Here is a 27,656-nt window from a genome sequence, read left to right on the forward strand (position 1 = left end):
ATGAGACCTACCAAAATTGATGTGGGAAAGTTGCCTTCAGAAAAAAATGGAACTCAGTTCTTGACCAAAGAGTTTTTCTCTCTTATCAACTCTGGGGGCAGTGTATGCTTCACCCTGGTCGGTCACAGAACCCCTGTGGTAACACGATGTTATTATACAAGGTCTTTTTTTAACAGGTCTTTCCTTTGCATCTAAGGAGATGAGATCACTACATGAATAGTGTAATTTATACAGCTCTTAAAAAAACAAATTTGAATTGCATAATATCCCTGTTTTCCTTGGTTAGTCATTCTGTAGTGTCTGTATGTTCTTCTTCCCTATGCTCTACACCGTTATTAATCTTAGAGGTGTAAATATGTTATGTTTTTGCAAAACATGAACTTAAAAGATAAAAAGGAGAAGTAGGAGTAAATGGGGTAATTGTGAAATTATGCTAATGAGACAAAAGATGTGTCCACACACAGTTATGTGCAAATGGTGTTCTGTCATACCAACTTATATATACTGTCTGAAACAAATGGCATTTTCTTTCTATAATCAAAGTTATTCTTGATATCAGAATATACAGATCTCAAGCTGGACCATTTTTGGTATGTTTTCTACAGCATGCCTCCCACACACCAAAAAGACAACATGCATTCATATTTTATGAAAAATTGCACTGAGAACCAAAGGGGTACTTGAAGGAGTATGGAGGACTCACTTTGCTGCTGGCTTTTAGCTGAGTCTCTGGGCTTTAAGATGAATTGTCCCTGTGTCTCCGAGCTTAGTTTTTTCACAAACAGCCCATTCAAGTTGGAAAAAGCTGAGTTTGGGAAAATTCTTGAGTTTGATTTAATGAAAGACTTTGAACACTGGTCATTATATCACACAAATATTCATAGCCTATAAGGAGAAAAATAAGAATCTGAATTGAAACTAATAATGATGAGTGTGAGCAACGTTTCTAAGGGAATTTAGTATGAACTACTGTATTTTATGTCTCATTCTTTTTCTGAACAATTTCCCAAGCATTAAGAGACTTACATGGATATTGTGATAAATTAAAGATATTTAAGCTTAGAACTCTAAAGACAAGAAGAAAAATTCCAACTTGTCGTTTTATTTAGACCCATCAGAGCCCTTTGTATTGCAGAGTTTTTCTGTTTTCTCCTCTGATAGTGTTAAGAACTGCCTGTTAGAGTCTTAAAGTCGATAAGATTTTTACTTTATAAGAAATTCACTTATTTAGCTTTATATTAATCAATTTAAATATTTTTAACTGCAGATATCTATGGTTTGGAGGCTGGCATTCTTTTTTTTTAATTGAAAAACTTTATTTTAAAAAACAAAGATAAATGTACAAATTTTTAAGGATTTTTACATAGAAGTGTACAAATACATTTTTAAGGTTGTAATTAAGTATTTCTGGGTACATATACATACAAATATGTCTATATTTAACAATAATATAGGAAAAGAGGGTATTAATTTGAGGGGATAGGAGAGAAACTGGGAGGGGCTGTAGGAAGAAAAGGGGGATGTGATACTTTTTTCCTTGAACTTCACACAGTCTGTGAGTTGTTTCTGGGGTGTTCAGAGCTTTCTGGGGTTAGTATCCCATTATCAGTGACTGCATATTATGTCTGTTCTTTTGTGACTGGGTTATCTCACTCAGGATGATATTCCCTAGATGCATCCATTTTCTTAAGAATTTCGTTAAGCAATTGTTTCTGATAGCTGAGTAGTACTCCATTGTGTAAATGTACCACAATTTTTGTATTCATTCATCTACTGAAGGACATCTGGGTTGCTTCCAGTTTCTGGCTATTATAAATAGAGCTACAATAAACATTGTGGTGCATGTATTTTTGTTGTATATTGGAGTGTCTCTGGGGTAAATGTCCAGAAGTGGAATAACTGGGTCTTCAGATAGTACTATGTCCATTTTTCTGAGGTATTGCCAGACTGATTTCCAGAGTGGTTGTATCAGTTTACAACCCCACCAACAGTGGAGAAGTGTTCCTGTTTCTCCACGTCCTTGCCAGCATTTGTTGTCATCTGAGATTTGGATCTTGGCCAATCTGACTGGTGTGAGGTGGGAATCTCAGGGTTGATTTGATTTGCATTTCCCTGATGGCTAAGGATGTTGAGCACTTCCTTAGATGTTTCTCAGCCATTCGATATTCCTCAATTGAGAACTTTCTGTTTAAGTCTGTACCCAATTTTTAATAGGGTTGTTTGATTTTCTGGTGTCTAGCTCTTTGAGTTCTTTGTATACCTTAAATATTAGGCCTCTATCTGATGTGGGGTTGGTAAATATCTTTTCCCACTCTGTTGGCTGCCATTTTGTTTGCTTGACAGTGTCTTTAGCCTTACAGAAAATTTGCAATTTCATTAAGTCCCATTTGTCAATCTTTGACCTTAGAGCTTGAGCTATTGGTGTTCTGTTCAGGAAATTTTCTCCTGTGTCTATGAGTTCTAAAGTTTCTCCTACTTTGTCATCTGATAGTTTTAGTGTACCTGGCTTAATGTGGAGATCTTTGATCCACTTACCCTTGAGCTTTGTACAAGGAGATAAGAAAGGGTCTATTTTAATTTTTCTGCATGCTGAGTGTCAGTTGGAACAACACCATTTGTTGAATAGGCTGTCCTTTTTGCATAGAATGTTTACAGCTCCTTTGCCAAAAATCAGGTGACCATATATGTGAGGGCTCATTTCTGGATCTTCTATTCTATTTTATTGATCCACGTGCCTTTTTCTATACCAGTACCATGCAGTTTTCAGCACAATTGCCTTGTAATATACCTTGAGGTCAGGAATAGTGATTCCAGCAGATGTTTCCTTGTTGTTGCAGATGGATTTCGCTATTCTAAGTTTTTTTTTTTTTTTTATTCCAGATGAAATCGCACATTGCTCTTTCCAACTCAATGAATTACAGGGTTGGAATTTTGATGGGGATTGCATTGAATCTGTAGATTGGTTTGGTAAGATGGCCATTTTTAAAATGTTGATCCTTCTGATCCATGAGCATGGGAGATCTTTCCATTTTCTGAGATCTTACTCGATTTCCTTCTTTAAAGGTTTTAAGTTCTTGTCATAAAGATCCTTTACTTGCTTAGTTAGAGTCACACCAAGGTATTTCATAGTTTTTGTGACTACTGAGAAGAGTATCTTTTCCATAATTTCTTTCTTCACATGTTTGTCCTTTGAATATAGGAAGGCAACTGATTTGTTTGAGTTAATTTTATATCCAGCCACTTCACTGAACTTTTTTATCAGCTGTATGAGTTATCTGGTGGAAGTTGTGGGATCGCTTAAGTACACTATCATATCTACTACAAATAGTGATGTTTTTACTTCTTCCTTTCCAATTTGTATCCCTTTGATTTCCTTTTGCTGTCTAATTGCTCTGGCCAGGACTTCCAGTACCATGTTGAATAGATAGGGGGAGATTGGGCATCCTTGTCGCATCCCTGATTTTAGTGGGATTGCTTCAAGTTTCCCACTATTATGTTTGATGTTGCCTGTTGGTTTGCTGTATATTTCTTTTATTATGTTTAGGTATGTGCCTTGGATTTCTATTTTTCCAAGACTTTTAACATGAAGGTGTTTTGATTTGTCAAATGATTTCTCCGCATCTAGTGAGATAACCATGTGGCTTTTTTCTTTGAGTTTGTTTATATGGTGGATTACATTGTTGGATTTCCTTATATTAAACCATCCCTGCATGCCAGGGATGAAGCCTACTTGATCATGTTGAATGATCATTTTGATTTGTTCTTTGTTTGTTTGCAAGGATTTTGTTGAGTACTTTTGCATCAGTGTTCATAATTGAGATTGGTCTGAAGATCTTTATCCTTGTAGGGTCTTTGTGTGGTTTAGAAATGAGGGTTATTGTAGCCTCAAAAAGTGAGTTAGTGAGTGTTCCATTTAATTCTATTTTGTGGAATAGTTTGGAGAGTACTGGTATTATGTCCTCAATAAATGTCAGATAAAACTCTGCACTGAACCCATCTGGACCTGAACTTTTTTTGGTTGGGAGGCTTTTGATGACTGCTTCTATTTATTTAGGTGTTATGGGATTATTTAGATGGTTTACCTGGTTCTGGTTTAACTTTGTTATCTTGTATCTGTGTAGGAATTCATCCATTTCCTCTAGATTTTCCAGGTTTGTTCAGTATAGGCTTTTGTAGTAGAATCTGATGATTTCTTGAATTTTCTCAGTTTCTGTCGTTATTTCTCCACTTTTGTTTCTTCTTTGTTAATTTGGATACTCTCTCTTTGCTCTCTAGTTAGTCTGGCTAGGGGTTTATCAATCTTGTTGATTTTCTCATAGAACCAACTCTTGGTTTTTTTGATTTTTTCAATGGTTCTTTTTGTTTCTATTTGGTCTAATTCTGCCCTAATTTTGATTATTTCTTGCTGTCTACTCCTCTTGGGTATATCTGCTTCCTTTTGTTCTAGGGTTTTTAGCTGTGCTGTCAGGTTTCTAGTGTGTGCTCTTTCCAGTTTCTTTTTGGAAGCACTTAGGGCTATAAGTTTTCCTCTCAGTACTGCTTTCATTGCATCCCATAGGTTTGGGTATGTTGTGTTTTAGTTTTCGTTGAATTTTAGAAATCCTTAATTTCTTTCTTTCTTTCTTCTTTGACCCTGCTATCTTTTAACAGAGAGTTGTTTAGTTTCCATGTGTATGTGGGCTTTTTGTTGTCTTTATTCTTGTTAAAGACCAGCTGTAGGCCATGGTGATTTGAGAGGATGCATGGGAGTATTTCAAACTTCTTATATCGATTGAGGCTCATTCTGTGTCCAATTATGTGGTCAATATTTGAAAAGGTGCCGTGAGGTTCTGAGAAGAAGGTGTATTCTTTTGTTTTAGGATGATATGTTCTATAGATATCTTTTAATTCCAGTTGGTTCATAGTGTCTGGTAATTTTACTGTATCCTTGTTCAGTTTCTGTTTCCATGATCTGTCCATTGGTGAGAGTGGGGTATTAAAGTCTCCCACTATTTTGTGTGGGGTGAAATGTATTTTTTGACCTTTAGTAGGGTTTCTTTTATGAATTTGGGTGCTTTTGTATTTGGATCATATATGTTAAGGATTGAGAGTTCCTCCTGACCGATTTCCCCGGTAATGAATCTTTTTTGATAACTTTTGGTTGGAAATTTACTTTATTCAATATTAGAATAGCCACTCCAGCTTGCTTCTTGGGGTTGTTTGCTTTGAAGTTTTTTTCCCACCCTTTTACTCTGAGATAGTGTCAGTCTTTGTCTCTGAGATGAGTTTCCTGTATGCAGCAAAAGGCTGGATTTTGTTTATGTATCCAGTCTGATAGCCTATGTCTCTTTATTGGGGAGTTGAGTCCATTTATGTTAATAGATATCAAGGAATAGTTGTTTCTGTTTCCTGCCATTATTGCTTTTGTGGGTTGAGTTGTGTCTGTGTCTTTTTCTTCTTTTAGTTTTCTTGTTTAGGAGTTTTCTTGTTTTTACTAGGCTGTATTTTCCCTCATTGTATTGGGTTTTACACCTATAATTCATTGTAGTGCTGGGTTTGTGGTCAGATATTGTGTAAATTTTGATTTGTCTTGAAATATATTCATCTCTCCATCTATGGTGATTGATTGATTTGCTGGGTATAGCAGCTTGGGCTGGCACTTGTGCTTTCTTATGGTGTGCATGATGTCTGTCCAGGCTCTTCTAGCTTTCATAGTCTCTGTTGAGAAATCGTGTGTGTTTCTGATTGGCCTGCCTTTATGTTACCTGACCTTTTTCCCTTACTGCTTTTAGTATTCTTTCTTTGCTTTGGGCACTTGGTGTTTTGACTATTATGTGTCGGGAGGTATTTCTTTTCTGGTCCAACCTATTTGGAGTTCTGAAGGCTTCTTTTATGCTCGTGGTCATCTCATTCTTGAGGGTAGGGAAGTTATCTTCTACGAATTTGTTGAAGATATTTACTGTACCTCTTAGTTGATATTCTTCTCCCTCTTCTATTCCTATTATCCTTAGGTTCGGTCTTCTTATTGTGTCATGGATCTCTTGGTGTTTTTGGTTTAGGAGCTATTTGGTTTTTGCATCCTCTCTGGCTGTTTTGTCTATGGTTTCAATGTTGTCCTCGGCCCCTGAGATTCTCTCTTCCATCTCTTATAGTCTGTTGTAAATGCTTGCATCTGTGACTCATGATTTCTTTTTTAGGCTTTCTTCCTCTAGTATTGTCTCTTTTTGTGTTTTCTTTTTTGTCTCTATTTTTGTTTTAAATTCTTTCTTCCATTCCTTCATCTCTTTGGTTCTCTTTTCCTCTAGTTCTTTGAGTTCTTTGAGTGTTTTTGTTGTTTCTTCTTTAAAAGCTTCTAATTCTTTATGCTTTTCCTCCTGTTCTTGTTTAAGGATCTCTAACATCACCTTGAGTTAGGATTTCATGTCTGAGTCTTTTTTTCTGGAGTGTTTGTCATTCAGCTGTTTGTTGTGATGGGAGAGCTGGGTTCTAGTTTTGCCAGGTTGTCTTGGTTTCCCTGGGGTATGTTCTTTCGCTTTCCTCTTGCCATCTTGTTGTCAGTGATTGCTTCTTGCCTTTTCCTTTTATCTGGCCTGTGTCCCTGCATCTCCACTCTTCCTGATGGCAGATGGTCATCGGCTGGGAACAGAGGGCCCAATGCAGCCAAGTTCCTGGGTCCCTGGATCAAACCGGGCAGGCCCACACTTTCTGCATGCTACGCTGAGATCTCTCTCCTCCCTGGCTAGTCGGAATCTGTTCTCACCTGGTTCTCACCAGTCCTGTTTTTCTTGGTCTCCGCTTTTCCTGGTGGCGGATGTTCCAAGTGCCTGTTGTGCACCCCGGAAACTGCCGGCTGGGAGCAGAGGGCCCGATGCTGCTGCCGGGTTCCTGGATCCCTGGATCAAGCTGGGCACGCCCAAGCTTTCCGCATGCTCTGCTGAGAACTCTTTGCCCCCCGGGTAGTTGGAATCCGTTCTTATCTGGTTCTTGCCAGTCCTGTCTGTCTGGGTTTCTGCTCTTCCTAATCAATTAATTAATTACCAATTTTGCATCCTAATTGGAGCTGCCCTCATTCCTTTCCTTCCAGTCTCACCCTTGCTAATTCCTCTTCCATAGCCCTGTCCCCTTCTACTCAGAGAAGCAGAAGTTCCCTCTTGTGTATCACCTTGCCCTGGGACATCCAGTAGCATCAGGATGAGGAGCCTCCTCTCCCACTGAGACCCAACCAGGCAGTCTAGCTAGGGAGATTAGATCATATGTCAGGCAACCAACTCAGAGACAGCCCCAGCTTCAACTTTTAGTGGCCCCACATGAAGACCAAGCTGTACTTCTGCTACAAATGTGTAGGGAGGCTATGTTCCATCCCTGTAATCATTTTTGTTGATGGCCCAGACTCTGTGAGCCCACATGGTCCCCTGTAGTTGATGCTGTGTATCTTCTTGTGGTGTGCTTTAAAACTCTGGCTTACTTAATCCTACCTCAAACTCTTCCACGTGACACACCAAGTTTTGACTAATGTTTGCTTGAGTCTTTGCACCTGTTTCTCTCTGCTGCTGTATGGAACCTCTCACAACTCATTTATGCTAGTTCTGAAAGCATGGCAGTGTATCATTTATAGTGTCTCTCACTGAATGGGTCTCACATTTGGTCAGCCATGCGTTGGTCATTTACTCATTTTTATCCCTGCACATCTCTTAGCAAGACAGTTTTCTTGGTGGATGGTTTTGCATGTGGATTGATGTGACCCCTCCATTCTCTTGAAATCCTGCCTCCCCATAGGAATTGGCCACTTCAGTCCCCATGTCCACAGTTACTTGGAGTATCAGCTGCTCTGTCCTGTGTCCCTCTCATGGTGATTCTGCTTCTTCCTCATCTCTCTGTCAAGCCCCTAAATCCTAATAGTCCTGCCTCTGTCTGTCCTGCTCAGACATTGGCTGTTGCCATCTTTATTTACTAACTGAAGCCAACTGGAAGCAGGGTCCCTCCGTTTCTTATGTGCAGACACTCCTGTAAACAGTTTTATGAATGGAATTTAACTTTGTTACACAAGGAACAATAGGCTAAACTCATAATATAGTGGAATAATCTTTAAAATACCTAAAACATTCCTATATGCTTCTATATTTTCCTGTGTAAACAGAAAGATTCCAGGGACTTGTTTGGTAACAACTTTAGCCACACTAGAGCCTTCTAGATTGACAAAGAGACCTTGTTTATAAAACTACATATAGAGTTGCAGAGGATGATGCCTTCCCTTTGTTCTCACGTGAGCACACATAAGTATGTGTACCAGTATTCGTGCACACACACACACACACACACACACACACACACACACACACAAACACACACAATTAGAGAGAGAGAGAGAGAGAGAGACAGAGATACAGAGAGACAGAGAGACAGAGAGAGACAGAGAGACTGATCCACGAACACAGAGAGACATACACAAAAACACAGAAAGACAGGTAAACAAACAGAAAAACACAGAGCACATGAAGACATCCTTTTCACATTGCTCATGTAAATACAGGACATACAGATCTGGAGATCTTGCCACATGCAAAGTTTACTTTCTATATATCTCCAGGCAAATACCATCTGCACAGCTCTGGAGATCAACTAATTATTGTTCTCATCTTCTCCTCCACCCCTGGACCTAGTTTTATAACCACAGAGATATTTACATTTAAAAGGATCCTGGAATATAAAGAGTTGGAACTACAATCGGCAGGTGAGCATGCACCTGATTTTTCATAGGCTGTTTTTTGTTTCTATTATGTTTTGACTCCAGGATTTTGGCCCAGTGGGGATTATGAGAAAAGCCATCTCCATATCTGAGGATGAGGATTGGAAGAGATACCGAGCCTTGCTGTCCCCCACTTTCACCAGTGGAAAACTCAAGGAGGTGAGTGAAAGTCTTTTAACTGCAGCCTGTGTGACTGGAGTCCCCATCCTAACTATGGATGCTTTTCTGTTTTCTTTAGATGTTCCCCATCATCGAACAGTATGGAGAAATTTTGGTAAAGTACTTGAGGCAAGAAGCAGAGAAAGGCAAGCCTGTCCATATGAAAGAGTGAGTGCTGGTCCATCACTGTGGTCCTGGGAGAGGAGGGGAAACTGGGGTGCAGGACCATATTTCTAGTGTATTTCACATGAGCCAGCTGCTTGTCTTTGCCCTTTTAGTCATTAGAAGACATTACATACAGTTTAAAAAGAAGAAATGTGACAGCATGAATTTGCAGTGATAAAGTGTGGGTAGGCTGTGAAGGGCTTGGTCCACACTGAGGTGCCATTGTTTGCTTCCTGAGAATATGAATACTTTCCCGCTACTGATGCATGTGTTAAATTACCATGCCTCTCTCTTCTTAGAGTGTTCGGTGCCTACAGCATGGATGTGATTACCAGCACATCTTTTGGAGTGGACATCGATTCCCTCAATGACCCTAATCATCCTTTTGCGGAGAAATCCAAGAAGCTCTTAAGATTAGATTTTTTTGATCCATTGTTATTTTCAGCAGGTGTGTGGATGATTCTTCTTTGTGTGTTCTACTGTTCTTGTCTGTGGCCATGTTCATCAATTCTGCCTTTCTCTTCCTCATTTCCCTCAAATGAATGGCTCTATCAGTGTGTAGTTCAACTGCCATGTAATTTATTCCTTAAAGGCACAGTTCAGTGTTTCAGTGCATTCACAGACATGTAGCCTGCTTCCTTCTGTTTGTTGATTCTTGATCTTACAGCATAAGCCATTGGTGTTCTTTTCAGAAAAATTTCCCCAGTCTTATGTGTTTCAAGCTTTTCCCCAATTTCTTTTCAAATAGTTTCAGTGTATCTGGTTTTATGTGTAGATCTTTGATATATTGAACTCCAGTTTTGTCCAAGGATTTAAGAATGGATGGTTTGTATCATTCTGCATGTTGACTGTCAGTTGAACCATCACCATTTTTTGAAGAGACTGTTCTTTTTACACAGAATATTTTTAGTTTCTTTGTCAAAGATTAAGTGAACATAGGTGTGTGGGTTCATTTCTGGGTCTTCAGTTCTGTTCCACTGTTCTACCTGCCTGTCTATCTACAAATACTATGCAGTTTTTTCCCCAAGAATTATCTGTAATACAGCTTGAGGTTAGCGATGGCAATTTTCCCAGAGTTCTTTTATTGTTGAAATCAGTTTTTTTTATCCTGTGTGTTTTGTTATTCCAAATGAATTTGCAAATTGTTCTTTTAGCTCTATGAAGTATTGAGTCAGGATTTTGATGCGGATTGCACTGAATCAGTAGATTGCTTTTGGCAAGATGGCCATTTTTCAATGTTTATTTTTTCAATCCATGAGCATGAGAGATCTTTCCCCATTTCTGAGATCTTCAATTTCTTTCTTCAGGGTCTTGAAATACTTGTCATATAGATCTTTTACTTGCTTAGTTAGAGTCACACCAAGGTATTTCATATTATTTGAGACTATTGTGAAGATTATTGATTTCCTAATTTCTTTCTCAGCATATTTATCTTTTGAATAGACGTAGGCTACTAATTTATTTGAGTTTATTTTATATCCAGCCACTGTGCTGAAGTTGTTAATCAGCAGTAGGAGTTCTCTGGTGGAAATTTTGAGGTCTATCATACTATCTGCAAATAGTGATATTTGACTTCTTTCTTTCTGGTTTATATTCGTTTGACTTCTTTTTGCTGTCTTATTGCTCTGGCCATGACATCTAGTACTATACTGAATGTGTAGGGACATAGTGGGCATCCTTGTCTAGTCCCTGATTTTAGTGGAATTGTTTCAAGTTTCTTAGCATGTAGTTTCATGCTGGCTACTGGTTTGTTGTACAGTGCTGTTACTATGTTTAGGCGTGTGCCTTGAATTCCTCATCTTTTCAAGACTTTTAACACGAAGGAGTGTTAATTTTGTCAAATGCTTTCTCAGCTAATGATCTATTCTCATCTAACAAGATGATCATATAATTTTTTTATTTGATTTTGTTTATATAGTAGATTATGTTGATGAATTTTCATATATTGGACCATCCTTGCATACCTGGGATGAAGCCTACTTGATCATAGAGAATTACTGTTTAGGGGCGTTCTTGGATTCTGTTTGCAAAAATTTTATCGAGTATTTGTGCATCGATGTTCATGAAAGAAATTGGTCTGAAGTTCTTTTTCTTGTAGAGCCTTTGCTTTGTTTAGGTATGTGCATAATTGTGGATTTGAAGAACAAGTTGGGTAGTGTTCCTTCTGTTTCTATTTTGTAGAATATCTTGTGGAGTATTTGTATTAGGTCTTTATTGAAAGTTTGATAGAATTCTGTACTGAACCCATGTAGTCCTGTGATCTTATTTCTTTTTTGGTTTGGAGGCTTTTGATCACTGCATCCATTTCTTTAGGGGTAATGGGATGGTTTAGATGGTTTATCTGATCCTTATTTAACTTTGGTACCTCATAATTTTCTAGAAAGTTATTCATTTCCTCTAGATTTTTCAATTTTGTTGAGTATAGGCTTTTGTTGTAGGATCTGATGGTTTCCTGAATTTTCTCAGTTTCTGTTGTTATGTCTTCACTTTCATTTCTGATTTTTTAATTTGGATTCTCTCTCTCTATGCCCTCTAGTTAGTCTGACTAAGGGCTTATCAATCTTTCTGATTTTCTCAAAGTGTAGAAGCAGCAGTATAGCAGACCCAGTGTGAGCAAGGTCAGAGAGCGTGAGATGGCTTTTGTTGAGACACTGGTGACTTATTCTTGTCTTTGTTTTATGATTAAACTTTCATTTTATTAAAACTTACTTTTTCCTTTTCCAGTACTTTTTCCGTTCCTCACACCAATATATGAGATGTTAAATATCAGCAAGTTCCCAAAGGATTCAGTAGAATTTTTCAAAAAATTTGTGTACAGAATGAAGGAAACCGGCCTGGATTCTAAACAGAAGGTAATAAGGGTGGTTTTATGATAGGTTCACAGTTTGATAAGGTGTTGGACTGTGTACATTTGAGCTGTGTGCTAATGGTAGGTAGAAAATTCTAAATTTACACACACAGAGAAAGAATATTTTTATTTTCTTGGGGTGGAGAATTTTAATTTTTAAAAATTGATTGATAATAAATCAAAAATTAACACTTAGCAGCAGGAATGAAAATTAGAATAAATTGGTATGGTACAAGACCTGAACAAGATCAAGACTGTCAAGTTTCAACACAGATGGGCCAGGACATCACCAAGCTCAGTACATGGTTGAGGAACAATTGGCACTTGATAGCTGTGGAGGGAGGGTGAGGACACTGGTAGGTTTCTCATGTGGCAGTGTGTGGCCCCATTGCCATGCATATGTTGTCATCAGTAGTTGGACTCTGTAGATAATGATGAAGATTGCATTGAGTGTGAAGGAAAAATGTTTTAATGGAGGAAACCATGTGGTGGAGATGACCATATTTGATTGTTTACATAATCAAAACTTTTAAATGCCAAATACAAATCATTAAACAGGAAACACTCTTTTCCTCCCCGCAAAGATAATTCCAAAGTATAAAAGTGATTGTTTAAGATTTCATCTATCGTAATTCACTGTAAATGTGATTGACATGGAAATCAGTTCTTTCTAATTTATCCACAACTGCTTTTGTTCCTTGACTCAAACAATCTTATCCACAGTTTAGAATTTAAAGGAACCACTTTCTCAAAATTAGAGAATTAAGGTTCTGTACTCCTGATCTATTTCTGACATCTGTCCTTACCAATGACCTTCCATTTTTTCAACTCTTCTTTCTGCTTTCAGCACCGAGTAGACCTTCTTCAGCTGATGATGAACACTCACAGTAATCCCAAAGACAGAGTCTCATAAACGTAAGCATGCCTTTCCTTGTCTATGGACAAAAAAGCTCTCTGGGTGGGTGTGGGTTGATGAGAATATATATAGTCAGGCTTTTCTAGGTGGAAAGATACCTCTGCTACATTGTAGAAAGACAGATGTTGCTCTCATCAACACAGTGTTTTCTGGACTCACCTATAGAGTCCAGCTAATGATGACCACATAATAATGGCTGTGGGTCCACCCACTGCCACATGAAGAACCTACCAGTGTGCACACCCTCCCTCCACACCTATTAACTGCAAATTGTTCCTCAACAAAGGCCAGAATTTGGAGTGTTCCTGCCCCATGTGTGCTGGGAGTTTTGACAGTCTTGATCTTGTTCAGATCTTGTACCATGAGCAAAAGTTTTCTCCTAACATGTAGGGTGGCTATGCCTGACCTCTCCAGTGGTCTGTTTGTTACCTGGGTGAGCTGTTTGTGTCGATTCTACCACATAGTCTCAGAGCTCTGTTTAGACATCTGTGTCTAAACAAGGAATCAGGGGACATGTATACAAATGGTGCTGAAGCTCTGGGGGAAACCCCTAGTGAACAGTTGTTTTGTACCTAATTCATGGTAGAGATTTAATTTTTCATTATGTTATGTGGAAGTAACTTATGGGAAAAATATTTGAATAAATGCACTGGTCCTCTTCATTCTTTTATGTACTTAAGAATCACTCATATTTGTGCTGTGCTAGAGCATGACTTTAATCGTAGCATTTGGGAGGCAGAGATAGGTAGATCTCAGTGAGTTCAAGGGCAGCCCAGTCTACACCATGGATGCCAGAGGAGGCAGGGCTACAGAGAACAATCCTGTCTTCAAAAATCATCAAAAACACTTAAAGGTTTTTATTTTTTGCAATACATGTATGTTCATGAGTATGTGCAGATGTGCACCTCTAGGTGAGTGTACATATAACAGATAAAGGCACACAGTGTCTTGCTCAATCCTTCTCTTTCTTCTTCCCATGAGACAGGGTATTTTATTATACCTGGAGCTAAGTTTACAGCCAGGATGTCCCAACAATCCACAGTGTTGTGGCATTATGTGTGTGCTGCCCCACCAGGCATTTACAAGGGGACTAAGGATTCAAACTCAGTCCTCATGGTTGCGCAAGAAGCCCTCTTATCATCTGAGACATCTCACTGGCCTCCCATCTGTTTTTAAATTTTAATTTGAAGCTGTTATTACTATCATGGTTGCAATCTGCTGGCATTCCACTTCCAGACTTTATTGTACATGTGTGTAGGGCTTGGTACATTGCTACACAGTCCATCTGAAGAAGTGCCGTTTCATAGTGCTGATCTTAGGGACTTGGCCTCTGCCTATTTCAGCCTGGTGCACAGGAATTTAAGCTGGGAAGCATAGGAAAAAATATTCCAACGGGGCGCCAGTGTAGAGCTTGGGTTTGTGTGCTCTGGCAGGTCAGTGTACAATGGGGCATTGAGATTAAATCCCTCATGGTGGTGCCTACTAACTCAGAACTGGCTCTCAGAAACAATGCAGAACCAGTGATAATGATCTTGATTATAACCTTTGCTGAGGACAAAAGAAACCAAGACCAATGAGAAGGTTTCAAACTGTGTGCTTTATTTTCTGCTTCTCTTTTTTGTTTTGTCCTTTTTGAACAGCCTGGGATCCGACCACCTGATTCCCATTTGTTTGCCTCTGACATTGGCCATAGTTGTTTTTTGAGTGCTAAGTGTGTGTGCAGAGGAGGGACTTATGCAGAGGCTGATCTGGCTAGAGTCTACATCCCCTTCTGTGGAGGCATGACTTGGAGAATGTCTAGAGTTTTGCATGGCCGCCCCACTGGGGTGGTGTTCAGTCAGAGTGGGCTCACAATCCGGGACTTCAGAAAACACCCATCGTTTCATGATTAATTTCATGATCAATGTCAGGGCTTCAACTGATCTCAACCGAGTTGTGCCTCCAGTACTGCCTGTCTGCCCCACACTTGTGTGCATTAGTAGCTAATGGATAAAGATCATTTTATTCTTACCTAATCGATTATATCCTATACCCACACTTGCTTATATGTAGCAGTATGATCTTATGGATTCCTCCATTTACTTTCAAGTCACCAAGTACTCTGTGTTTCGAGTCCTCTCCTGTTTTACCTGTTGAAATCATTTCATGTCATCAGCTAACTACAAATTCTTCTAGACCTCCTCACCCTTTTGCCACAAGGACCATGCAGCCTAGGTTGACCCACATTCACGATGTTCCTGAGAATGACCTTTAACTCCTGAGACTATAGGCTTGTGCCATCATGAAGTAGAGTTTTCACAGAACTGCTGCATCTGCCTGAATGTGGAGTGATGGCCCCTCAGCTTTGATTCTGTTAGTGTTCATCATCTGAGAGTTCATTGTGTTCTTTGATGTATTCTGAGAATCTTTTATAACTTCTCAATGCTTCACAAAATGAAGCCTCCTATGGCATAGAATTGTTTAGGTGATGGGTTTTTGAAGACAAGTCCTCTGTCAGACATGAGTTTTTGCTATGTGGAAGTTAACCTGCTGAGGGTGCCTTCTGTGTAACAATAAAAGTAGCTTTTAGCCAGCTGTCCATGTTTAGTCCTTGAGGATCTGATCTGCTTGATGATTAGAAACCAAATTCCTCCAGCACTGGCTCTCTTGTTTCTAGTAAAACTTCCAGTGTAACACAAAACTGAAACATAACCATGTCTGGTGTATAAAGTGCTGGGAACTCAACCCAAGACTTCACACCTCCCCCACCACAGCTACTGAGCTTCATATCTTTAGTCCTTCTTTCTCATTTTTGATTGCTAAAATAAATTTTATCTTTAAAAATAGCAACTCATTGCGAGTTTATAGTCTACTTTCAGTTTAGTTCGAAGAACTTACACTAATTGGGAGAAAGAATTTATCAACAACATAATCACAGCATTCATGGTAGCTGATGTACAACTGACTGTAACTCTATCTTTGTGGCCTACAGTGTCATCTGCTGGCCTCCATTTACACACACATGGCACCCTACACACACATGGCACTTACTCCCAGATACAGAAATACTCATAAATAAAAATAAATTTTACAAACAAGAAAGACCATGTCTTGTGGCTTCCCACTGGGATGATGAGGAATAGCAGAAACTTTGGGACAACCTGCCTGAAGCATACTGCTTTTCTGGATATTTCATGAGGCTGTCACAGTGAAGACAGTCTCAGAGTTACTGAATGACATCTCCATATCCACTCTAGGAACATAGGGGCTCATTTGATTTTCTTCTTGATCTCCTGTTTGATGGTCCATCCTGACCTGGCTTACCTGAGAAGTTTTCTTACTTCCAGCCCTGACTGACATAGAGATCACAGCCCAGTCAACTATGTTTATTTTTGCTGGTATGAAACCAACAGCAGCACACTTTCCTTTGTCCTGTATTCCTTGGCCACACACCCTGACATCCAAAAGAAACTGCAGGAAGTGATCGACAGGGCTCTGCCCAATAAGGTGAGAGGATAGTCTAGGAGGAAAAAAGAAAATTCCTCAACAAAGACATTCATGACACCCACTGTGTTGTGCATGTGTATGTGAGTGAGAAAGAGTGAAAGAGGGGGCATGTGGTGGGAGAGAGGAGAGAGAGACAGAAAGAGAGAGACAGAGACAGAGAGAGTATGTGATTGAGGGTTAGTGTGTGTATGTTGCTTGTGTGGGTATGTATATACTTTTGGGTGAATGTGTGTGTTTTTAAATATATGTGTGAATGTAAGTATGCACAAGTATTCACATCACTGAGTCTTCTTTCAAATCTGGTTATTTTAAAATTTTTTGTGTATGCATGTATGTTTGTAGGAATATATAAATATATGTAAGTATTTATGTACATACATATTTATATATATGAGCTTATTTATGTGTGTGGGCACTTGTGCTGCATCATTTGTGTAAATGTCAAAAGACAATATGAAGGTCTTTGTTCTCTCTACTACATGTGTTTTAAAAGACCAAATGAGGTCTGTAGGCTCAGTTGCATGTGCCTTTGCTCACTGAGCTGACTCTGAAGTCTTTGATAATTTGTAACAAGGGCACAAACATTTTTTCCCAGCACAATTTAGAAATTATTATAAAAGGTCCACAGAAGGAAAAATGTGCAGTAAATCTTATCATAGCAACAGAAGGTTGCTGGGACACAGGGTTGGGCCTCGTGTGTCTGTAATCTAGGACCACAGAGTAATAAGCAAGCAATATGTGCACAACCTGTGTGATGCTGATATGCACTTATAGCTGTCCACATGACTCAAAGATACTTCAAATATCTGTGTCCCAGCTGTGTACCCAGAGAGGGCAGCCTTGGTCCTGTTTAAGTTGCATGTTTGACTCAACCCTGTGCCATGATTCTTCATATTTACAGTTACAAGAGAAGCAGCCAAAGTGTAAGTCATGAGCCATTCTTCTCTTTCCCCCACTCTATCCCCCCCTGTGTGTGCCTGTTTGTCTGTGTGTGTGTGTGCATGTGTATCTATGAATGGATGTATGAAAATGTGTACACCAAGGAATGTTTATTCCACTTTAAAAGGAGCTTGAGAGGTGCCACAATGTTTAAGAGCACTCCCTACTCTTCTATAGGATTTATCCATAGTTGAATCCCATCATGAAAATGACAATTCTTTCTTTTGCAGGAGGTCTGATGCCCTATTTTGGCTTCTCTGGGCATTGTTCTCATGTAATGTATATAAACATGTGCAAACAAAACACCTACACATATAAAATAAAGCAGATTTATAAATTCTTTAAAATGTATTGTCAGTAATAACTAATACACTTTGAGCTGTCAAACTTGAGTTTGGGAGAATTCAATACTAGACACTATTAAAACTTAATCTAAAATCTCAGCTGAAATATTGTTATTTCTTCCCAGGCTCCTCCCACCTATGATACTGTGATAGAGATGGAGTACCTGGATATAGTGGTGAATGAAACTCTCAGATTGTATCCAATTGCTAGTAGACTTGAGAGATCCTGTAAAAAAGGTGTTGAAATCCATGTTGTGTTTATCCCCAAAGGGTCAACAGTGATGATTCCATCTTATGCTCTTCACCATGACCCACAGCACTGGCCTGAACCTGAGGAATTCTGTTCTGAAAGGTACCAAAATTCCAGGAGCAGAAACTGGCTCACACTATGCAGGCCTGTGTATGCCATGACTCTCTTATAGAATGATGAGTTCAGTGTGCTTTGCATCCATTCCCATTCTGCAAGGAGAATGGCAGAGAAAGGGAAGAAAAGAGAGTAGAGTTGAAGTGAAAGGGGAAGAAAATAAGACCATTTAAACAAAGAGTATTCCCTCCATTTTCCCAAAGTAGTTAATAACCCACTGAAATGTGAGTCAGGAACCCACTTTTCATGTAGCATAAATGGAATGTGATTTTCAGAGTTGGAACACAGTATTATCCTGGGTAGATTTTTAGTGTTTTAAGATGTACTTGCTTTCTAGTCCTTTTTTATTTTTTGCACCTGGATGGGTAATGAATTCTGTTATTTTCACCTCATATTGTCCTATCTCTTTTTTCTCCAATTATGTGGATCCCCTGTTAATTTTCATACAGTCTTCTTTATGTTTTTATGTTTTTTCATTTTTAATTTTTTGTGACTTGTGAGTTTTGTTAGGGTTGCTTGCATAAGTATATGTGTATGAGTTAAAGAGTTGAGAATGGTCAGCTTACCAGCGGGCTACACAACTGAAGAAAAGATTCTCCTGTGCATCAAATATTTATTATCAACATATCTTTAGGGAGGATGCATCTCGTGGGCTCCCTTTTGCTCTAATGATGGATTGATGTTGTGTCTAGTTTTGTGTAGGCATTAACAGCTACTTTCAGTTCATGAGTGTAATGGACACATCATGTCTAGAAGATAATACTTGACAGCACCTATTTCATTCCTTGATTTCAATATTTTTCTGCTTCTTCTTTTGTGATCCTCATGGATCTGCTCCCTTCAGGAAATCCTACTGTTGTGTAGCATCACAAACAGCTTCCACTTCTTTTGTGATGTTTCCTGAACTTTGTAGGGGCTGAGCACTCCACCACAAGTTTCTATCACTATGACCAGTCATGAGTTTCTGTGTTTACTGTTCCAACTGCAAACTAAAGGTTTCCTGACAAGTGCTGAGATCAGCAATAATTTTCATGTGTAAAGATAAATACTTAGAAGGCATTTTGGGACCATGTCTACTTAGCAAAATAATTGGCCATCTATCCAATCAGATAATATTTTTTTTTGCCCTCCCCCTTAACTCCACTATTACACTACTGTGTGCCCACACAAGGATTCACTTTTTAAAAATGCATTTTTCTTATCTCCACAATATAGACACTCTTATAAAGGAAGGGGAATTGAAAGGACCTTTAGTGCAAAATTCTCATAGCCAAATTCTTCAAACAGTAGTTCAATGAACCTTTCACCAACTCTCTTTGTATATTGGTTAGATGTTAAAGGAAAATTTACATGTGTAGCTCTTATGATTTTTATCCTCTGTGAACTTGTCATCTACTGTTGTGTCTCCAGGTTCAGCAGGGAGAACAAGAGCAGCATTGATCCTTATTTGTACCTGCCCTTTGGAAATGGACCCAGGAACTGCATTGGCATGAGGTTTGCTCTCATGAACATGAAACTTGCTCTCACCAAAGTTTTGCAGAACTTCTCCTTCCAGCCTTGTAAGGAAACACAGGTAAGGAAGAAAACTCTCTTTATAAATAGTGTTTTGTGGGAGGCATTTTTCCAATGGGAGGTTGTGTGTACAAATATGATTATCCATGTTTGAGGTTTAATAATTTGTTTTCTGGCTAAATAAGCTATTTGTATCTAGCTATTAACTAAGGAGACATTTTTTATACATTATAGAATAATGAGACAGGATTCCATTCATTTTGTTTGAAATTCTAGTTATGTTCATTGGAGATTTGTATATCATTTACTATCCAGAGGTGCATTGATCATGTCTTCAATCTTTTTTTTTTGTGTGTTTTACTCTTCTTTCATAGCTCACTGAATTCCTCTTCTCACAGCCTTTTCAACCAGTGGATGTAGATTTGAATTAGAGAAGAGTTTTAAAACACATCCATAGTGTCTAGTTGTTTCTCAGTTGGCAAAATGCTTACATATCATACACAAATCTCTGGTTCTAATTCCAAGAAGTAAATGAAAAAGCCTGTTGGCACATACCTGTAATCCTTGCTGGTAGGAGATAGAGGGTAGAGGATTATAATTTCAAAAAATCCTTGGTCACTTAGTGAATTTGAAGCCAACATGGACTTTGTGTCTCAAAAAACTAATCAGAAATGTAAAATGCCTGGTCTTTCTTGATATCCTAACACAAGGTACCGATATTGTTTCTTTAAGAGCAGCTCATCTCTCACATCCCATGTCATGCTGAATTGGGAATCATTATTTCAAAAGGCAGTTGCTGGGTCTCATGAGATGTCTAAGTAATTAAGAGCACTTGATACTCTTTGCACAAACTTGAGTTTAATTTCAAGTACCCACATGGTACCTCACAACTATTTGTAACTTTACTACCAGGGTCTCTGTTGTTCCACTCTGGGTTCTCTTTAGATCTCCCATGTTGCCAGCTATGCAATGTGCAGGCAAAATACTCTTATATGAAAAGTTTAGGGCTTTAAAAAGTTTCATGTTATGATGAGTTTTTATCTCATGGTTCATCTTGTGATTCCAGCTCATTTCTCAGGAGCTCTGCTGTAGAAAACAGGTATATGTCATATTTCCATTAATGATGTATCTTTATTCCTCTTATTCTACCCTCATACTTCAAGTTCCTGTTCACTCTCCAAATGAATCTTCCTTTTAGGTTCATTTCCTTATTTGCTCCATGTTCTGGTTTTCACTCCTGCAGGTTATATTCATCACTTATGTGTCATTAAAACCTCTAGTTTTAAAAAATTTTTCTTTATGCATTGAAGGATAGCTAATCCCTTTTGTATATCACCTCATATTATTCTTTCCACAAACCCTAATTTGTCCTTTGAGAAGAGTTTTCACATTCAAAATATTTCATAAATGCCTGAAAACATGGTAACAGTTATTATTTTTATTCATAAAAATTAATAACAAATTAACAGTAGAATTTATGTTAATATTTATATGTCCATCTTTTTTTGTATGCCTCCATCAAAATCATGTGTACAGTCCTTAAAATTATAAAAGAGTAAAATAAGGTATTTACAAAAAGCATTTACATTGCATTTTATGAATAACACATTTTTGTTTCATGTGTGAATTGTACAGGAATTATCTTTCTATAATGGGGCTTTTTTATATTAATGAATTTTTTTGGACAGGGAGTCAGATATGCTCATTATTTGATCTGTTCATTAAGGCAGTTGTACAGGTTTATCCATACACATCTTCACTTAATATGGTACTTTATGACTAAAGCATTTAAATTATGTACAAGGAGTTATACAGAAAAACTAGGTTCAAGTGTGAGACCCAATGGCACACCTGGAATAGGGCTGATGCTATTTCAAAACCCATCATTTGATCTACCACGCGGACCCCCAGCCCCTAAAGATTTAAAAACTGGTAAGAAGGATATCTAGGCAGCCAGGGAGCAGAGAGATCTCTGCGGAGTGTGCACGCAAAGCGCACCCTCCGACCTGCCTGATCCAGGGACCAGGAACAGAATTTTGGAACTTCTGTTTCGACCTGGTGACTCTGAGGCATAGAACGGGGCTCAACCCATCTGCCACCTGGAGCAGTAGAGATCCAGGGACACAGACCAGATACAAGGGAAAGGCAAGAACATATCACTGACAACAAAATGGCAAGAGGAAAGTGAAAGAGTATATCCCAAGGAAACCAAGACAACCTGGCAACACTAGAACCCAGCTCTCCCATAACAGTAAAGATCGGAATGCCAAACACTCCAGAAAAAGAAGACACATACCTGAAATAATACCTCAAGATGCTGATAGAGATACTTAAACAAGAACAGGAGGAAAAGCAAAAGATTCAGAAACTTTTAAAGAGGAATCAAGAAAGACACTCAAAGAACTCAAAGAACTACAGGAAAACAGAAGCAAAGAGACTAAGGAATGGAAGAGGGAATTTAAAACGGAAATTGACACAATAAAGAAAACACTAAAAGAGATAACCCTAGAGACAGAACACCTAAAAAAGTAATCAGGAGTCACAGAAGCAAGCATTTCCAATAGATTACAAGAGATGGAAGAGAGAATCTCGGGGGCAGAAGACAACATTGTAAACATAGACAAAACAGCCAGAGAAGATACAAAAACAAAAGGCTCCTAACCCAAAATGTCCAGGAGATCCAGGACACAATGAGAAGACCAAACCTAAGGATAATAAGAATAGAAGAAGGAGAAGAGTATCAACTAATAGGCACAGTAAATATCTTCAACCAAATTGTAGAAGAAAACTTTTGTACCCTCAAGAATAAGATGACCACGAGCATAAAAGAAGCCTTCAGAACTTCAAATAGGTTGGACCAGAAAAGACATACCTCCTGAAACATAATAGTAAAAACATCAAGTGCCCAAAGCAAAGAAAGAATACTAAAAGCAGTAAGGGAAAAAGGTCAAATGACATATAAAGGCAGGCCAATCAGAATCACACCAGATTTCTCAGCAGAGACTATGAAAGCTAGAAGAGCCTGGACAGACATCATGCACACCCTAAGAGAGCAGAAGTGCCAGCCCAAGCTGCTGTACCCAGCAAAACTATCAATCACCATGGATGGAGAGATGAAGATATTTCAAGAAAAATCAAAATTTACACAATATCTGACGACAAACACAGCACTACAAGAAATTATAAGTGGAAAACCCAATACAATGAGGGAAAAAACAGCCTAGTAAAAACAAGAAAACTCCTAAACAAGAAAACTAAAAGAAGAAAAAGACACAGACACAACTCAACCCACAAAAGCTATAATGGCAGGAAACAGAAACAACTCTTCTTTGATATCTATTAACATAAATGGACTCAACTCCCCAATAAAGAGACATAGGCTATCAGACTGGATACATAAATAAAATCCAGCATTTTGCTGAATACAGGAAACTCATCTCAGAGACAAAGACAGACACAATCTCAGAGTAAAAGGGTGGGAAAAAAACTTCCAAGCAAACAGCCCCAAGAAGCAAGCTGGAGTGGCTATTCTAATTTCGAATAAAGAAAATTTCCAACCAAAAGTTATCAAAAAAGATAAGGAAGGACACTTTGTACTCATTACCGGGGAAATTGGTCAGGAGGAACTCTCAATCCTTAACATATATGCTCCAAGTGAAAAAGCATTCACATTCATAAAAGAAACCCTACTAAAGCTCAAAAAATACATTTCACCCTACACAATAATAGTGGGAGACTTTAATACCCCCCTCTCACCAATGGCCAAATCATGGAAACAGAAACTGCACAAGGACACTGCAAAACTAGCAGAGACTTTGAACCAACTAGAATTAATAGATATATACAGAATATATCATCCTAAACTAAAAGAATACACCTTCTTCTCAGCACCCCATGGCACCTTCTCGAAAATTGACCACATAATTGGACACAGAAAGAGCCTCAATAAATATAAGAAGATTGAAATACTCTCATGCATCCTCTCAGATCACCATGGTCTACTGCTGGTGTTTAACAATAACAAAGATAACGAAAAACCCACATACACATGGAAACTAAACAACGATTTTTAAACAATAGCAGGGTCAAAGAAGAAATAAAGAAAGAAATTAAGAATTTTCTAGAATTCAAGGAAAACAAAAACACAACATACCGAAACCTATGGGATGCAATCAAAGCAGTACTGAGAGGAAAACTCATAGCACTAAGTGCTTCAAAAAAAAAAAAAAAAAAAAACTGAAGAGAGCCTACATCAGCAACCTGACAGCACAGCTAAAAGCCCTAGAAAAAAGGAAGCAGATATACCCAATAAAAGTAGATGGCCAGAAATAATCAAAATTAGGGCAGAAAAAGACAAAATAGAAAGAAAATAACCATTGAAAAACTCAACAATACCAAGAGTTGGTTCTTTGAGAAAATCAACAAGATTGATAAAAGCCTAGCCAGACTAACTAGAGGGCAAAGAGAGAGTATACAAATTAACAAAATCAGAAAGGAAAGTGGAGACATAACAACTGAAACTGAGGAAATTCAAGAAATCATCAGATCCTACTACAAAAACTTATACTCCACAAAATTGCAAAATCTGGAGGAAATGGGCAAATTCCTAGACAAATACAAGATCCTAAAGTTAAACAAGGACCAAGTAAACCATCTAAATAACCCTATAACACCTAAAGAAATAAAAGAAGTCATCAAAAGGCTCCCAACAAAAAAAAGGACAGTTCCAGACGGGTTCAATGCAGAATTTTATCAGACATTTATTGTGGATATAACACCAATACTCTCCAAACTATTCCAAAAGATGTAATCAGATGGAATACTACCTAACTCATTTTTTGAGGCTACAATAACCCTCGTACCTAAACCACACAAAGATCCTACAAGGAAAGAGAACTTCAGACAAATCTCACTTATGAACATTGATGCAAAAATACTCAACAAAATACTTGCAAACCAAATCCAAGAACACATCAAAACGATCATTCATCATGACCAAGTAGGCTACATTTCTGGGATGCAAGGATGGTTTAATAAAAGGAAATTCATCAATGTAGTCCCACATATAAACAAACTCAAAGAACAAATTCACTTGGTCATCTCACTAGATGCTGAGAAAGCATTTGACAAAATTCAACACTCCTTTATGTTAAGAGTCCTTGGAAAGAACAGGAATCCAAGGTCTATACTTAAACATAATAAAAGCAATATACAGCAAACCAACAGCCAACATCAAACTTAACAGTGGGAAACTTGAATCAATCCCACTAAAATCAGGGACTAGACAAGGCTGCCCACTCTCACCCTACCCATTCAACATAGTACTGGAAGTCCTGGCTGGAGCAATCAGACAGCAAAAGGAGATCAAGGGGATACAAATCGGAAAGGAAGAGATAAAAACATCACTCTTTGCTGATGACATGATAGTGTAGTCAAGTGACCCCAAAAATTCCCACAGAGAACTCCTACTGCTAATAAACAAGTTCAGCAAAGTGGCTGGATAAAAAATTAACTCAAACAAATCAGTAGCCTTCCTATACTCAAAGGACAAACATGTTGAGAAAGAAATTAGGGAAAAGGTACCCTTCACAATCATCACAAAAACTATGAAATACCTTGGTGTGACTCTAACTAAGCATGTGAAGCATCTGTATGACAAGAACTTCAAACCTCTAAAGAAGGAAATTGAGGATGATCTCAGAAAATGGAAAGATCTCCCATGCTCATGGATTGGAAAGATCAACATTTTAAAAATGGCCATCCTACCAAAAGCAATCTACAGATTCAATGCAATCCCCATCAATATTCCAACCCAGTTCTTCATAAAAGTTGAAAGATCAATGTGCAATTTCATATGGAACAACAAAAGACCTAGAATAGCGAAATCCATCCTCAACAACAAGAAAACATCTGCGGGAATCACGATCCCTGACCTCAAGCAATATTACAAGGCAATTGTGCTGAAAACTGCATGGTACTGGTACAAAAATAGGCATGTCGATCAATGGAGTAGAATAGAAGATCCAGAAATGAGCCCTCATTTATATGGTCAGCTGATTTTTGACTAAGGTGCTGTAAACATTCAATGGAAAAAGGACAGCCTATTCAACAAATGGTGCTGGTCCAACTGGCACTCAGCATTCAAAAAAATTACAATAGTCCCTTTCTTATCTCCTTGTACAAAGCTAAAGTGTAAGTTGATCAAAGATCTCCACATTAAAGAGAAAATATCTGAGGAAGTGCTCGACATCCTTAGCCATCAGGGAAATGCAAATCAAAACAACCCTGAGATTCCACCTCACACCAGTCAGATTGGCCAAGATCCAAAACTCAGATGACAACAGATGCTGGCGAGGTTGTGGACAAAGAGGAACACTTCTCCACTGTTGGTGGGGTTGCAAACTAATACAACCACTCTGGAAATCAGTCTGGTGATACCTAAGAAAATTGGACATAATACTACCTGACGACCCAGCTATTCCACTGCTGGGCATATACCCTAGAGACACCTTAGTACACAACAAAGATATATGCACCACAATGTTCATAGCAGCTCTATTTATAATAGCCAGAAGCTGGAAAGAACCCAGATGTCCTTCAGAAGATGAATGGATAGAAAAATTGTGGTATTTTACACAATGGAATACTACTCAGCCACCAGAAACAATTACTTGACCAAATTCTTAAGAACATGACTGGATCTAGAGAATATCATCCTGAGTGAGATAACCCAGTCACAAAAGAACAGACATAATATGTAGTCACTGATAGTGGGATGTTAACCCCAGAGGCTCGCACTGCACCACAAACAACTCACAGACTGTATGAAGTCCAAGAAATAAAGAAAACAAAACAAAACTAAACAAAAAAATCTTTACACAACAGGAAAATTTTGACTATTTCCATGTTACATTTTGTTTTACATGTACTTTATGCTCACTGTAACTATTAAGTTTTCAATGCATGCTATCAAACCCTTAAAAAAAATCAAGTACTGACTAAAAAAATTTATTCATATAGTTTTATGTAAAAATTATTTTAAAATCTGAAAAAAAGTACTGACAATAATATATTGTATAATTTTACGCAAAAATTGCTTAAAATCTGTACATTTATCTTTGTTTTGTAAAATAAAGTTGTTTAAAAAAATCATTTAAAATTTGAAACTTCTCTGTCTCCATGACAAGTTGGTTCTCCTTTTTTTACCTGTGACTAGAAGATTTCTCAATTGGAGGCTTTTTCCATTTATCACTGAAGAGCATGTGGCGAAATTATTACTGAAAAAATCTATAGAATTAGAATTTCCCATTCATCACATCTTTGAAAGCCAAGAATAGATGCTAGAAAGGAAATCAAACTCTCTGTCCTCCAGAAGATTTGTCCTGAATATGTTGAAGTATTGTGTTGAGATATAATATGAAGTCTAAAGATTGTTAATTAAGTTGACATGTATCCTTTCATAGCTATCTTGCAAGTTTTAAATCCAAAATTAACTTTCCATGAGTTAAAAGATAATATGACTTTAAAACTAAGAACAAGGTTAAATCATTAAACTTTACTCTTCATCAGCACAGAATACAAGTAGTATAAACTAGCATGCGTTTGTCTCAGGCCCTGAATACAGTAGTTTGTAAATCACCATTTTACCTAATGCATAGTTAGATGAAAGCTCTCAACATATGATTGATACAGCCTTTATAATAAGGGAGAATTAATGTCACACCACACAATATTAAATGGTTTTTTTTTTGTTCTGCAAAGCATTATTATCCAAAACACTATTTATTTATTTATTTATTTACATTTTTCCGTGGTTCTTGTTGGTTCACTTGCTGCTTCTTAATATTTTCTTTCTTTATTACAGATACCCATGACATTAAGTAGACAAGGATTTCTTCAACCAGAAAATCCCATTGTTCTAAAGATTGTGCCGCGGGATGCAGTCGTAACTGGAGCATGACTTTCCCTCAAGGATTTCTATTGGGCTCTTCAGAAAGATGATGTCTAAGATCATTGAACCCTTTAATTTACCTCCTGACTGAATTCTAGAGAAAAATGGGGCTTAATTCACTGGTCTTGATAAATGGATAAAGATTTAGAGCATCCACTGATCTTTTTGAGTGTCTATATAAAGTACCATCTAATATAAAGGAGATGACAAATTAGTGACAGAAGAATATTTGCCTTTGCTAATTCTC

General features: G+C 38.0%; 1 pseudogene across 1 annotated transcript; it reads left to right on the top strand.

The window, feature by feature from the left end:
- Positions 1-27,418, top strand: LOC308439270 (cytochrome P450 3A11-like; annotated as a pseudogene). The gene is made up of 10 exons: positions 1-138; positions 8,771-8,884; positions 8,964-9,052; positions 9,349-9,497; positions 11,774-11,901; positions 12,745-12,812; positions 16,140-16,299; positions 17,708-17,934; positions 19,357-19,519; positions 27,323-27,418. The product of its transcript is annotated as a cytochrome P450 3A11-like (transcript).
- The last annotated feature ends 238 nt before the right edge of the window (positions 27,419-27,656 follow it).

This window comes from Micromys minutus (genome assembly GCF_963924665.1).
Source record: "Micromys minutus genome assembly, chromosome: 29".
Lineage (NCBI taxonomy): Eukaryota > Metazoa > Chordata > Mammalia > Rodentia > Muridae > Micromys > Micromys minutus.